Source organism: Rhinolophus sinicus, chromosome 14 (assembly GCF_057876585.1).
Source record: "Rhinolophus sinicus isolate RSI-liver-muscle chromosome 14, RSI-T2T, whole genome shotgun sequence".
In the NCBI taxonomy this organism is placed as follows: Eukaryota; Metazoa; Chordata; class Mammalia; order Chiroptera; family Rhinolophidae; genus Rhinolophus; species Rhinolophus sinicus.
Genome location: NC_142514.1, coordinates 5995131 through 6008971, shown reverse-complemented (window position 1 = coordinate 6008971; position 13841 = coordinate 5995131). Strand labels below are relative to the sequence as shown.

Genomic DNA, 13841 nt, shown 5'->3' with positions numbered 1-13841 from the left:
CAGATGCAGAGTGAGGGGGTTCCCACCAACATGCCTGCCCTCTCCTGGCTGCTGTGACGCATGGTGACTTGGAGTACAGATGAAGCAGGCTTGACCCTCTCTGGTCCCACTGCACACCTTCAGAGTGCGATCCTGTCACCCTGGTTCCCGTCTTTGCCCTGGCATCCCCACCATCTGAGGGGCTGCCTTATTTTCCAACACATGTCTTTTTGCTTGAGTTCATCAGAGTCCCTCCTAGTGTCTGAAACTCACAAATAACCTCCCATGGGTGAGAGGGAGGAGGGGCTCTCCAGCAGGAGCATCTCTCACTGTATCCACCCCCCACCCCCCCAGGCCGAACGTTACCTGGACAAGCCCCTTCATCCTTCTTTGTTGGAACTGGAAATGTCAAAGGAAACTGCCAAATCTGAAGGCCCTTGTACTCTAGCCAAGAAGTATTCTGTGCACCTAAAGCCTTTCTGTAGCGCTTGTTCAGGCTGGTACCTTCCCTCCCCCGGAGTCCTCCATGTTGCCTCATTCCACAGCAAAACATCATGTCTTGGTCTCATTTTCATAACACATGGACATCACAGATTGTCCTGTCTCTACATGAGTGACTTTGTGGAGTCATCTTTTTCTATCAGGAGTCACTCCTGAAGCATGGACTCCAGATGGGACAGAAGAGGTAAATCATTCACAATGTGAGCACAGCATAGAAATCGTCGCCCCCATGCCGCAGTCTGGAAGCTTCAATGAGGCTCAGATCAGAGGAAGATGGTGGCTGATTCAGGGCCCTCGTGCTAAGTCAGTGGCTTCTGGTGACATCACTGTGCTCTGGACACTCTTTAGCCATCTCGCTCCTCCTCTGTGGATGGGTTTACAACCTGTACGGTCACACAGGATTCTGTAATTAGGAGGGCTTGCATTTGACTGTTGACAAGCTGAAATCTTTAATGCTTTTTGAACAAGGGCCCCGGACTTTCATTTTGCACCAGGGGTCTGGTGAATGGTGCAGCCGCTTCTGCCTAACAGCCTCCCATAGGCCTTCAGGCTGCAGGTCACCAAGGCTCTGTTGTCCCACATCAAAACTGGTAACCCGATGTGGGGCCAGGACTTGATGGCCACCTCCCAAGAGGGCCTGGCACAGAGCAGGCGCTCTGGCAAAAGATGGCGACCAACTGATGCAGAGGGTCAGGGTGACGTGCTGAGTCATCCGGGTGACGACTCTTCCCTCCAGCTGAACCCAGAGCCTCCCCAGGGCACCCGCACAAATAGAGAACCGAGGTCCTATGCATGGGGCTGCCTCTGGTGGCAATCAGAAACTGGTTCATCAGAATTCAAGGAGGGAGTTTGTTGCTGGTGTGTGTTGTGTGCCTTTGGGGACTGTGAGTGCTGCTGTAATAACAAAGGACCGCAGTCCAGGCGGCTTGAACAACTCGAACTTGTTTTCTCACAGTTTGGAGGCCAGAAATCCAAGATCAAGGTGTTGGCAGGGTTAGTTCCTTCTGAGGCCTCTCTCTTGGCGTGTAGATGGCCACCTTCTCCCTGTGTCTTCCCTCTGCTTGTCTATGTCCAAATTTCCCCTTTTTATAAGGATACCAGTCAGATTGGATCAGGGCCCACACTTGTGACCTCATTTTAACTTCATTACCTCTTTAAACGTCCTATCTTCAAACACAGCCACATTTGGAGGTACTGGGGGTTAGGACTTCAACATATAAATGGGGGGGGAGGGATTTTTCTGGACACTTCAAAATCAAGTGTTAACAGCTTAACAGTATCTTCCCAGTCTGAAATGCCGAGAAATTGTTGACTCCAGGGTTTGTTTTCCATCCACGGGAAGAGGCCACGTAAAACTCAGCAGCCAGCAGAATGTGGCTGTGGGTGGTTGCTCAAGGGCGTGAGGCATGGGTTACTTAATGCTGGCTTTCAGATAGACACAGGAAGAGTGACTGTACAGAGGACAGGAGCCAGCTGTTCCCCAAGTCCTGTGGGGCATGAGCGAGAGGAAACAGTGTAAGCAGGAAGATGTGGGCCAGAGATGGGAATAGACCTTCAGGCTGGCAGGGGTCAGAGGTCGAGGTCTTGATAGCAGGAAGTGATGTCTGCAGACCCTAACTCGGTTATCTGCGGTGTCCAGGAGGCAGTGCCAGGTTCCCAAACATCTGGGAGCTTTGTAAGCCTTAAGACTCTTCATTGCCCTGTCTGGTGGTGTCCACGCATCTGTGTACTTAGAAAGTTCCCCAGGCAGGGCATAGATAAAACAAAACTGCTCACCTACCATAATTATGAATTTGACTGATGGCTCCCTGGGTGTTCTTGGCTTTTTTCCGTGGCAAAGTTTAAAAAGAAAGAGAAAAGGAAAAAAAGCTCCCAGCAGGTCTGGATGCCAGGCCTGGTTAGGACAAAGATGGGAGGGAGGACGCCCTGAACCTGCTCCCGGGCCTCCTCTGAGATGGGAGGAGCAGCGCCTCCTGGTGGTGCTCAGGTGGCGCTACGCCCACAGGTCACAGCCTGGAGTCCAGGTGTGAATGCCAGACCAGGACAGTGTGGGCCTGTTCCAGGGATGGCTGTAGAGGGGAAAGCGAGGCAAGCCCTGGGAGAAGGCTCTTAACCTCGGTTATACCACGAACCCCTCTGCCCATCTAGCAGTGCCTGCAGACACAAAGAATAAAGGAGGATTTACAAAGCGGAATAAATAGAGTGTAATGTAATTATCAAAACAGTTGATAAAACCAAATTTGTTATAGAGTAGTAAATATGATCCATCAGCAGCTGGTCTAATCGTGACAATAGTGTAAAAGTAGTGATGAGAATGAGTGGTATTCTGAGAAATCTGCAACGTGAAAGGAAAAGGTCTGCGTTTTCTATTGTTGACAGTCAGTGGCACTGCTAAAAAAAAAAAGAAAAAATCCAGGACGTGTCGCTCGCCTTTATAAAGAAAGGAAATGCTAGATTTCTGTGGGGAGTTAGTGAAAGCAGATGTACCTGGTTGCCCTCTAGGTGACTGGCCCGCAGGTGAGAACCCTGCCTTAGACGTGGCTCAAATGGCGGTTCGTTCCACAAACATTGATCCAGGACCTACGGTGTGACAGACATCATGCACAGCGTAGACCAGGTCCCTGTCCTTTCTAAGAGTTCATTCTACAGAGAGATCAATGATAAACAAACCATACGTAGAAACGATTCTATATGCTCAGAATTGTGGCCCACATGTTCCTATTGGATATATTACATAATACATAGCAATGTTTCCTGTATACTTGATATATAATTCTTTATCTTGAAAGTTTTCTTTTAACCTCATTTGCTTTAAAGCCAGGGTTTTCAACCTAGTTTAGCCCTTGGTCCTTTTCTATAAGGCAAAAGAAATCTCACATCCTCTGGAAGATTCTGAAGGGTGGCTGGGAAGGATGGGTGCTCATGCCTTTTGTTACCTTCTCTCCAAACCCCGATTAAGAGTCACTGCTTATTCATTGCAGCATTATTCACAATAGCTACCGAGTTGTCCATCAACAGATGAGTGGGTAAGCAAAATGTCCATACAATGGAATGTTATTTGGTCGTAAAAGGAAATGAGGTGCCCGTACATGCTACAACTTGGATGAACCTTGAAGACATGGTAAGTGAAAGAAGCCAGGCACAAAAGACTACCTATTCTCTGATCCCCCACCCCTAGTGACATGCCCAGAACAGGCAAATCTATGAAGACAGAAAGTAGATTAGTGGTGGCCAGGGGTTGGGGAGAGGAAGCAATGGGGAGTTATTGCTTAAGGGGTGCAGAGTTTCTGTTTTGGGGTGATGGAAAAGTTTTGGAAATAGTGGTGATGGTTACATAATCTTGTGAACACCACTGAACTGTACACTTAGAAATGGTCAAAATGGCAGTTTTTTATGTTATGTATGTTTTACCATAATAATTAAAAAAAACACGAGTCACTGCTTACAGACGTCTTTCTGGTTACACTGACTCATGCCCCCACCCCTAGTCATTGCAGTGCCCTGGGCTCTCTCTCAGACATTCTGCACCACACTCCGTTTCTAGGTGCTGTCAGGTCTCACGGCCTAAACACCAGCGTTATGCTGACCATCTCCAAATTTCTGTCTGCAGATAGGAGCTCCCCCAGAAGTCCAAAGCACCCCCACTTGGTTTGTCTAATAGGAATCTAACAGGTCTAGAGCTGAACTCCTGCTCTTGCTTCCCCATAAACCTGTTCCATGCAGTGAAGAGCAACCCATCCTTTCATCTTAGAAGTCTAGAATCTTCCTTGAGTCTTCTTTTGCTCACACTCACATCTGTCCCTTCAGTAGATCCTGTCATGTCTGCCTCCAGAGTATATCCATGACCCCTCACCTAGATGGCGCAGTAGCCTCTAAGCCGGCTTTGTATTTTACAAGTAACTCCCGATGCGCCTCTGTTCAGCCCTCCAAGGACTCCGTGTCTCTCTGTATAAAAGCTCAAGTCTTCCTGTTGACTGGGAGCCCCATGTGGTCTCCCTGCCTCTCTGCCCTCCTCACCCCTCCCACATTGCTCCAGCCACAGTGGCTCCTTGCTGTTCCCTAAACATATTGGTCATGCTCCCCCTCAGGGCCTTTGCACACGCTGTTTCCTCTGTCTAGAATGTTCTTCTTCCTGGTGTCTACAGGACTCACTCCCTCACGTCAGGATTTTGCTGAAACCCCATCCCCCCAGAGAGACCTTCACTGGACCCTGTATAAAGCACTCCCATCACCTCCAACAGCATGTTCTTGCCCCATTATCTGGCTTTACTCCTCTCCCACACTTACTGCCATTGACACGTTACATATTTATTGATTATTCATCCTCTCTCTCCTGACCAATTCCTTGAAGGAAGGGATTTTGTTTTGTTCAATGTTGAATCATCAGGCAATTAGTAGGGTCTCAGTAGATACCTGTGGAGTGAATAAATTGCTGGAATCCCTTCAATCACTGAACTTCTAGGATATCCTTCACATAATACAGTTATGTGCCCCTTTTGACAGGGTACGTTCTGAGAAATGCATTGTTATGCCATTTCATTGTCGTGCGAACATCCCCCAGTACGCGTACACCAACCTCGATGGTCTAGCCTATTACACACGTAGGCTGTAGGGTGGAGCCTGTTGCTCCTAGGCTGCAAACTTACACAGCATGTTACTGTACTGAATAAGGTAGACAATTGTAACACAATAGTATGTATGTATTAAACATATCTAAACATGGAAAAGATACCATAAAAATATGGTATAAAAGATAAAAAATGGTGCACCTATATGGGGCACTTACCATGAATGGAGCCTGCAGGACTGGAAGTTGCTCTGGGGGGAGTCAGTGAGTGAGTGTGAGTGACTGTGGAAGCTGAGGACATTGCTGTCCACTGCTGTAAACTTCATAAACACTGTACACTTAGGCTACCCTAGATTTATAAACCACTAGATTAAATCAAGCACAAGAGGAAAAGATGCAATGAAGAGAGGCAGTAAACACGAGATGTATGAGGCTGCTGCCACATAACACAGCATACTGTTTTATAGCAAACGCTTTTTTTAATAAGTAGAAAGAGTACCCTGTAAAATAATGATAAAAAATATAGTTTGTAAGTACATAAACCAATAACATAGTCGTTTGTTATCATTATCAAGTGTTACATACTGTATATGATTGTATTACTATGCTTTTACACGACTGGCAGTGCAGTAGATTTGTCTCCACCAGCATCACCACAAGCACATAGGTAACGCCTTGTACTTCAAAGCTATGATGACTATGACTCACGAGGCCATAGGAATTTTCCAGCTCCTTTATAATCTTATGGAACCCCGTCATACATGCAGCCTCTCATTGATGGAAACATCATTACACAGCTCATGACTATGCTTGTTTAGAAGCACTAACAAGCCACTTGACTTTTGCATAGTAGCTCCATATCACAAAACAAAACCCCGGGCTAAAAGCGAACCCTGGGCTAAAAGCGAACCCTGGGCTAATGCCTACACAACATCTCCAAGTCTTCACTGTGGCCCTCAGACCTATTTTCCCCATATTATTTGCTTATATTGATTAAGGCAGAGACCAGGCAGCTGTAACAAAGAGATCCCCATATCCAGTGGCACCGAGGAAATGGGTGTTTATTTGTCCCCCACACAACTGAGTTAAATGAAATTTTTAACTTCCATGGCGGAAAGTCTTTTTAAAAGAAATGGTTTCTTGGGCCATTGCTACCAAAAAAAAAAAAAAAAGGCCATGTCCTGGGGCATGAAATCTAAACCGCCAGAAGCCCGTACCAGGTGGCAAAGGCAACATGTCCCCCGTCCTAGAGTTGGCGGGTGTTTTTATACATCAACTGGAGGGAGAATGATGTAACTTGTTTTGAAAGAATTAACATTGGCTATAGATAAAGTGGGTGGGAGAAGGTGAAGTGGAATTTGTTTGCGGATAGCCACAGAGTCCATAAAAAGGGGTGTTTGCACCTTTGGATTGGTTGTAGGCCTGAGCCTGAAAAGTTCATGTGTAAACAAGGAGGGGAGGCTTCTGGGGTTTGATGGCACCAGACTATTCTCTTTTAGATAATCGTGGAAATAGCTACCTGGAAGTTAATTAAGAGTTCCAACATACACTCAGGAATGTGAGCAATCTTGTTAGCTGGCCTGCAGTTGTGAACTGATTAACCCTTTCTTGTCTCTTCCTTCCACCCTCTGGCCCTCTGTAATTTAATTTAGGACATCTCAGAATTTTCACCTTGTCACCTGCCAAAGACCAGCATTCCAGGTTAGTGGGTGACTCAGCAACAACCGCAATTCAGGGACAGGGGTTCTTTTTGTCTTCTTTCTCCACCAGCCCTAGGACCTTCCCGTTTTCTTTCTCCACTGTTCCTTGTCAGCATGTTGAAGCTGTTTGGCTGGTACCTTAATATTCCAGTCATAGGAAGGAGCAGGAGCTGGAGGGCATATGCCCTGTTGTAAGGCCCATACCTAGAAGCAGCCTACATGCAGCACCATATTCCATTGGTGAGGATTTAGTCACATGGCCACATCTAGTTGCAAGGCGCTCTGGGAAATGTAGTCTCTGGCTGGATGGCCGCGTGCCCAGCTACTATTCAATTACCAAGGAAATAGCTTCTGTTGGCCTCATTTAAGAGGTGAGGAAACAACCAAGAGAAGTTAAGTAATTTGCTCAAGGTGACCTAGCAATTGTTGGCCTTCTGGCCACAAGTCCAGGGCTCTGTCTACAAGCCCAACAGCTGTTTATTCGCAACAACCCTACGAATCTTTTGTCCTTATTTTCTAGGTGAGGCACTGGAAGCTTAGAGAGTCTACGTGGCTCCTTTTAGCCCATGTGGTGTATCAGTTTTCTATTGCTGTGTAACGAATTTCACAAACTTGATGGCTTATAAAACAAGACTCATTTATTATCTCACAGTTTCCATAGGTCAGAAGTCGGTCATGGCTCAACTGGGTCTTCCACTCAGGGTGTCATACTTCAAGTGCTGGCCAGCTGTGTTCTCAGCCCATTCAGGAGGTGGGCAGGAATCAGATTGTTCTTATCTCCTAGCAGCCACCCTCATTTTCTTCCTGTGTTCACAGGCCCTCACAATATCACAGCTACAGGCTGGATTCTCATGCCGAATCCCCCTCGTACAGAATCTCTATTATGATTATTATTATTATTATTTTGAATTTTTATGAGTTTATTTAAGCCAAACTGATGACATATGCTGGGGAGCAAGATCTCAAATGATGCTTCTCCCGCACTCCTGAATCTCTCTGAATTCCCCTTCTGCTCCTGGCCAAAGGAAAATTTCTACTTTTAAACAGTTCAGATTGGGCCAGGTCAACCTGGATAATCTTTGTATCTTAAGGTCTGCTAACACGGGATCTGACTTAGTCAGCTTGGGCTGCTGTAAGAAAATACCATAGACTAGCCAGCTTATATGGTAGACATTTATTTCGCACAGTTCTGGAGGCTGGAAGTCCAAGGTCAAGGATTCCTGGAGAGATCCCACTTCCTGGTTTGTAGACAGCCATCTTCTTGCTGTGTCCTCACTTGGCAGAGAGAGAGGAAACTCCGGTGTCTCTTCTGCTTCTTACAAAGGCTCCAATCCCATTCTAAGGGCTCCAGCTTCACGACATCATCTAACCCGACATATTTTCCAAAGGCCCCACCTTCTAATACCATCACACTGAGGGTTAGAACTTCAATATACAGTAGTACCTAGGTTTTCAAACGTCTCCGTTGATGAACATTTTGGTTTACGAACTCCGTAAACCCAGAAGTAAATGCTTTGGTTTTCAAACATGCCTCAAAAGTTGAACACGTCACACGGCTTCTGCTGAGTGCAGGATCCTGAGGTCTAGCTGTCGGCTGTTTTCAAACGTTTCAGAACTCGAACAGTCTTCCAGAACGGATTATGTTAGAAAACTGAGGTACCACTGTATACAGATTTTTGGGGGGTGAGAGTGGGGTGGGAGGGAACGAAACAAACATTCAGTCCATAACAAATCTTAATTACATCTTCAATATCCCCTCACAGCAATACCTAGATTAGTGTTTGATTAAATAACTAGGGCATAGGAACTGAGTGGGGAAGGATCTTTAGAATTCTGGCTGCCACACGTGGTCGGAACAGAGGTGCAGGACTAGAACCTGGGTCTTCCACGATATCAAAAGACCTCTCTCTCGGTGCCAGCAGTGTGCTTTAAGCCAGTCTTACCTACAAAATAGTCCCCAAGTAGAGAAAAATAGTCTTTACCTTTAGAGGCTTAGCTTTCCTTTAACTGACGCAGGCAGCTGGGAGCTGCGGTGTCGTGGTTGACCCAGGAACTGATGCATGAAAGAGCCCATCAGAACCAGTATGTGTTGAAGACACAAGAGCCAGGTACACAAGCTGCAGACACGAGAGCCAGGTACACAAGCTGGGGGCAAAGCCTTCAGAATTTGGGATGGGGAGAGGGAAGGCTCAAGGTGATGGGGAAGAGTTTAAACACACCCCACTGAGACCCGAGGGCTTCTCCTGGAGGAAAGTACACCCACCAGATGGTGCCTCTTGAACAGGAAGCCCCTGACTTCAGAAATGTGGCTGGTCAGGCTTTTCCTGGTCTTTCATCTGTGTGGCCCAATGATCACATGAGCATGCCCTGGAGTGTCGCAACCTCCTTTGGGGATGCTGGAGGTGGGGGAGTCTGGAGAGGGGCCCCCAAAGGCCAGGATCCTCTTCCACGGCCATTGCACGTCATGGTACCTGGGTAGGAAGAGGCAAGACAAACCACACTCACCTTCAAACAGGGAAATGAAAAAGGGGGCCAGCCCACATTTCTACCAATCACATGAGGAAAGTCCCTGTTTTGTTCTCATTTTAAGAATCACATACATGGCTTGTTACTTAGGTTGGAGTTGATTGAGCTCAGAAAATCACTTAGGGCACTTTCAATTTAGAGACTCCAAAGTGTCACCCCTTTTGCAGTTGTCAGAGGAGAATCTTATGCCAGTTTCTGGGTTTTGGGGGAGGGAGGAAAGAGCAAACCAAAGCCAATCTGCTCCTGTGGCCACTGGCCACGGTAATGGGACCTCTCTGGGTCTGGGCCCTAGATCTGCAGCCAGAAAACTGGGGTGCAGCGGAGGCCGTAACAGTGTGTCAGGACCTTGGACATTGCCCCTTTGGATGCCGGACATGGAGTAATAGACAACTGCCAGCTGGTTTGGCACAGACACTAGAGAAACAACTCAGGGTCAAAAGAAGAATCCATCTGAATTTCTTACGAATTCTCCAAAGAGAAGGGAGAGAGGGGACCAAGAGACCAGAAATAGAAGATGTGGTTAATGGGACATTGCATTCCATCTGGGGTGGGTGCCATCGGAGGCAGCTCGAAGCCTGGGGTTTCTCTGGGTCTGTTGTTCTTGATCAGGCCTCCCTGGAGGAGTAACAGCCCTTAAGATAGGAGAAGCCCAGGAACTCTGCCGACAGGCTGAGAGTCCAAAGTCACTGACTCCCTTTGGTGGAGGCGATACTGTGTGGCTTAAGATCGCCTGGCAACTTAGGAGTCACGATTCTTACCTCCTGCTTAATGCTGATGGAACACATCCAGGCAACGTCAGTGAGCTAGGACTGTGGAAAGTTAGCTTCATGCTTAGAGCTAAGTGATTTGAAGCTATGTCATTGCATGTCTTTTCCATTTTTCCCCACTAGTAATGGGAAGCATGCAAGTTCTTTGAATGTTGTTTTCCAGTGCTAAGAAAACCAAGCAATCTCCTGATCAAACTTGGCTGTAAAATAGCCAGCCATTCACCTGGGGAGTGGACAACATGCTTCAAACTCAGTAAAACAAGAAATAAAGTCAGGCTTGACCTGCCCACAGAGCAGCTTGCCAGAAGACCTCTCCTGTCCCTCCTGCTCCCCCAAATGCCCTTAAGATCCAATGAGTATGACCTGGAGGGGGGGGCAGATGTCCATTCCAGCCTCTTTCCCAGCCATGTGCCAAAGCCCAGGACTGGTTGCACAATCCAAGCTTGAAACTATTCACGTCAGTGAAAAGCTGAAAGACTTCACTGACAGCCCTCTCAGCTGGGGTCTGTTATGGTCTGGGGTCCGCTCAGGGGGAGGTCAGCAGCTTCTGAGGTGACTGAGAAGGAAAGCTGCTGCTCATCAGCTCTCTCCAGGGCAAAGTCCATCCATGCATAGGCTTGCTCAAAGTGCTGAGAAGGGCTCATAGCAACTATTTTCCTGATTAAGAAAGAATATATGCTCATTCCAGCATTGCTCGTAATAGCCCAAACCTGGAAACAACCCACGTGTCCAAAAACAGTAGAACTGATAAATATATTATTTCTACAATGGAATACTACACAGCAATGATAATGAATGAACTGAAAGTTCATGCAAGGACACAGATGAATCTCACGAAAATAATGTTGAGCAAAAAAAAAAAAAGACACGAAAGAGAACATAGAGCAGGATTCCATTTATATGAAGTTCAATGACAGGCAAACTATACTATTTTGTTTAGGGGTGCATTGCGAATGGTTAAAAAAAAAAGCAAGAGAGTGACTGAGGAGGAAGAAAGGTTTGGGAAGCAGCTTCTAATGTGCTGGTCATGTTGTATTTCTTGCTCTGGATGGGTATTTGCTTTATAATTATTTATTAAACTACATTTGTATTTTAGTCACTTTGTAGTATGCATATTTCATAATACAATTGTTTTGAAAGTTAGATTAAAATGATAATCTATGCCTATGATAAACTTTGCCTTTTACGACTCAAATGCAAAATCAAATCTAATGTATACTAAAAACATCAATAAATTAAAGATGACCTAGATAAATGGAAAAATCCCATGTACATGGATAAGAAGACTTAACATTATAAAGATAGCATTCCCTCCCCCCTCCCCCAATTTACCTACAGATGCAACACAATCCCGACAGACTTTTTTTTTGCAGAAATGGAAAAGTTATTCCTCAATTTGATACAGAATGGCAAGGGGCCCCAAACAGCCAAAACAATATTGGAAAAGAAAAAACAAAGTTGGAGGAGTCAGACGTCCCTTTTACAAAATTGACTACAATGCGACAGTAATCAAAACAGTGTGGTACTGGCAAGAAAGAAAACGTAGGTGTAAATCTTCATGAGCTTGGATTAGGCAATGGTTTTTTAGGTGTGACACCAAACCACAGCAACGAAAGGAAAAAAGGAGGTAATTGGACATCATCAAAATAAAAACTTGTGTGCTTCAAAGTACACTATCAAGAAAATGAAAAGGCAATCCACCAGAATGGGAGAAAAATTTTGTGAATTATATATCTGATAAGATTCTAGTACCCAGAATATATAAAGAACTCTTACAACTCAATAACAAAAAGACAGACTCAATTGAAAAATAGGCAAGGGAGGTGACAGACATTCCTATTGGGCATCATGCTGCTCTTAGACCCGTCGTGAAGCCCAAGGTCATCAAAAAGAGGACCAAGAAGTTCATCCAACACCAGATTGATGTATCAAAATTAAGCGTAACTGGCGGAAACCCTGAGGCACTGACAATAGGGTACACAACCAATTCAAGGGCCAGATCGTGAAGCCCAACACTAGTGATGGGAGCAACAAGAAAACAGAGCTCATGCTGCCAAGTGGCTTTTGGGAGTTCCTGGTCCACAGTGTCAAGGAGTTTGAAGGGAGGCTGATGTGCAGCAAATCCTATTGTGCTGAGACTGTCACAACGTCTCCTCAAAGAACCGCAAAGCCATTGTGTGAAGAGCAGCCCAGTTGGCCATCAGTCACCAACCCTAGTGCCAGGCTGCGCAGCCAAGAAAATGAATGTAGACACTTGTGTGCACATTGTATATTTGTGTTAATATAACCATAAAATTCTAAAAAAAAAAAAAAAAAAAAAAAAAAAAGCAGTAGGGAAGTGTATTGAATGGACATTTCTCCAAAAAGGATATGCAAATGGCCAATAAGCACATGAAAAGATGTTCCATGTCATTATCAGAGAAATGCAAATCAAAACCACAATGAGACACCACTTCACACCCACTAGGATGGCTAGAATAAAAAAGATAGATAATCAAGTGTTAGGAGACTGTGGAGAAATTGAAACCTTCATACACTGTTGTAGCAATATAAAAAGATGCAGCCACTTGGAAAACAGTCTGGCAGTTCCACACAAGGTTAAACATAGAGTCACCACGTGACCCGGCAAATCCACTCCTAGGAATATACCCAAGAGAATTGAAAACATATGTCCACACAAAAAACTTGTACATGAATGTTCATAGCAGCATTATTCACAATAGCCAAACAGTGGGAACAACCCAAAAGTCTATCAACTGAAGTATGGATAAACAAATGTGGCCTATCCATACAAAAGGATACTATTTGGCCATATAAAGAAATGAAATACTGATCACATGCTATAATGTAGTTGAATCTTGATACTGATACATGCTACAATGTAGTTGAACCTTGAAAACATAAGTGAAAGAGGTCAGTCACAAAAGATCACCTTTTTTATTGTCTGATTCCATCTATGTGAACTGTCCAGAATAGGCAAATCCATAGACACAGAAGGTAGATTAATGGTTGCCAAAAGCTGGGGGGAGGGAAAAATGGGCAGTGAACTAACTGGGCTTCTTTTCCGGGTGATGAAAATGTGTAATTAGCTAATGATGATGGTTATACAAACTTGTGAATATACTAAAAACCACTGAATTGTATACTTAAAAGGGTCAATTTTATGGTATATAAATTACATCTCAATTTTAAAATGTGAAATTATGAAAAAAGGAAAAAAAAAATAAATTTGAATTCTTTTTAAAAAATTACACCTAATAGACTTAATTTAAAAAATAGCGTGCTCATTGTAAGCATTGTAAACACTCCCTTTCCGAAGTAACCACCACCGCCCTGTGAACACGTCTGTACTGCTGCTTATGGAACGAGGATCACAAACGTAGAGTTGTTTTTGTCGCCAGTGGAAGGAATGCCTCCACCCCAGCCAACACACGCACACAAGCTGGATGAAAAGAAGGAAGGTAACATTAGCCCTAAAAATGCAAGTCCTTCGTTCCCCAGGACCAGCGGTCCTAGCCATCTGGCAAGAGTGGGGGCAGTCCTTGGGGGAGGGAAGGCTTCAGCGTCTGGTAGCCCGACGCGGACAGGACTTGGGGGCCACAGAGCTGGGGCATAGAAAGCAGGTGCAGGCAGTGGTGTGAGGTCTTTTGCGGGTCGCGTGGGCGGGGCTCAGGGTCGAGGCGTGTGGCTCAGGAGCGGGACCTAACAGCGGGACCTAACTGCGGGACCGAGAGATGCGAACTGGACGTCGGGGCCACAGGGGTGAGGCACGGAGGGCGCAGGGGCGTGGTGTGAGGTCAT

At 45.6% G+C, this 13841-nt stretch overlaps 1 pseudogene; it reads left to right on the top strand.

Annotated features, from left to right (window-relative positions):
• The first annotated feature begins 6966 nt into the window (after positions 1–6966).
• Positions 6967–12889, top strand: LOC109455234 (large ribosomal subunit protein eL32 pseudogene; annotated as a pseudogene).
• The last annotated feature ends 952 nt before the right edge of the window (positions 12890–13841 follow it).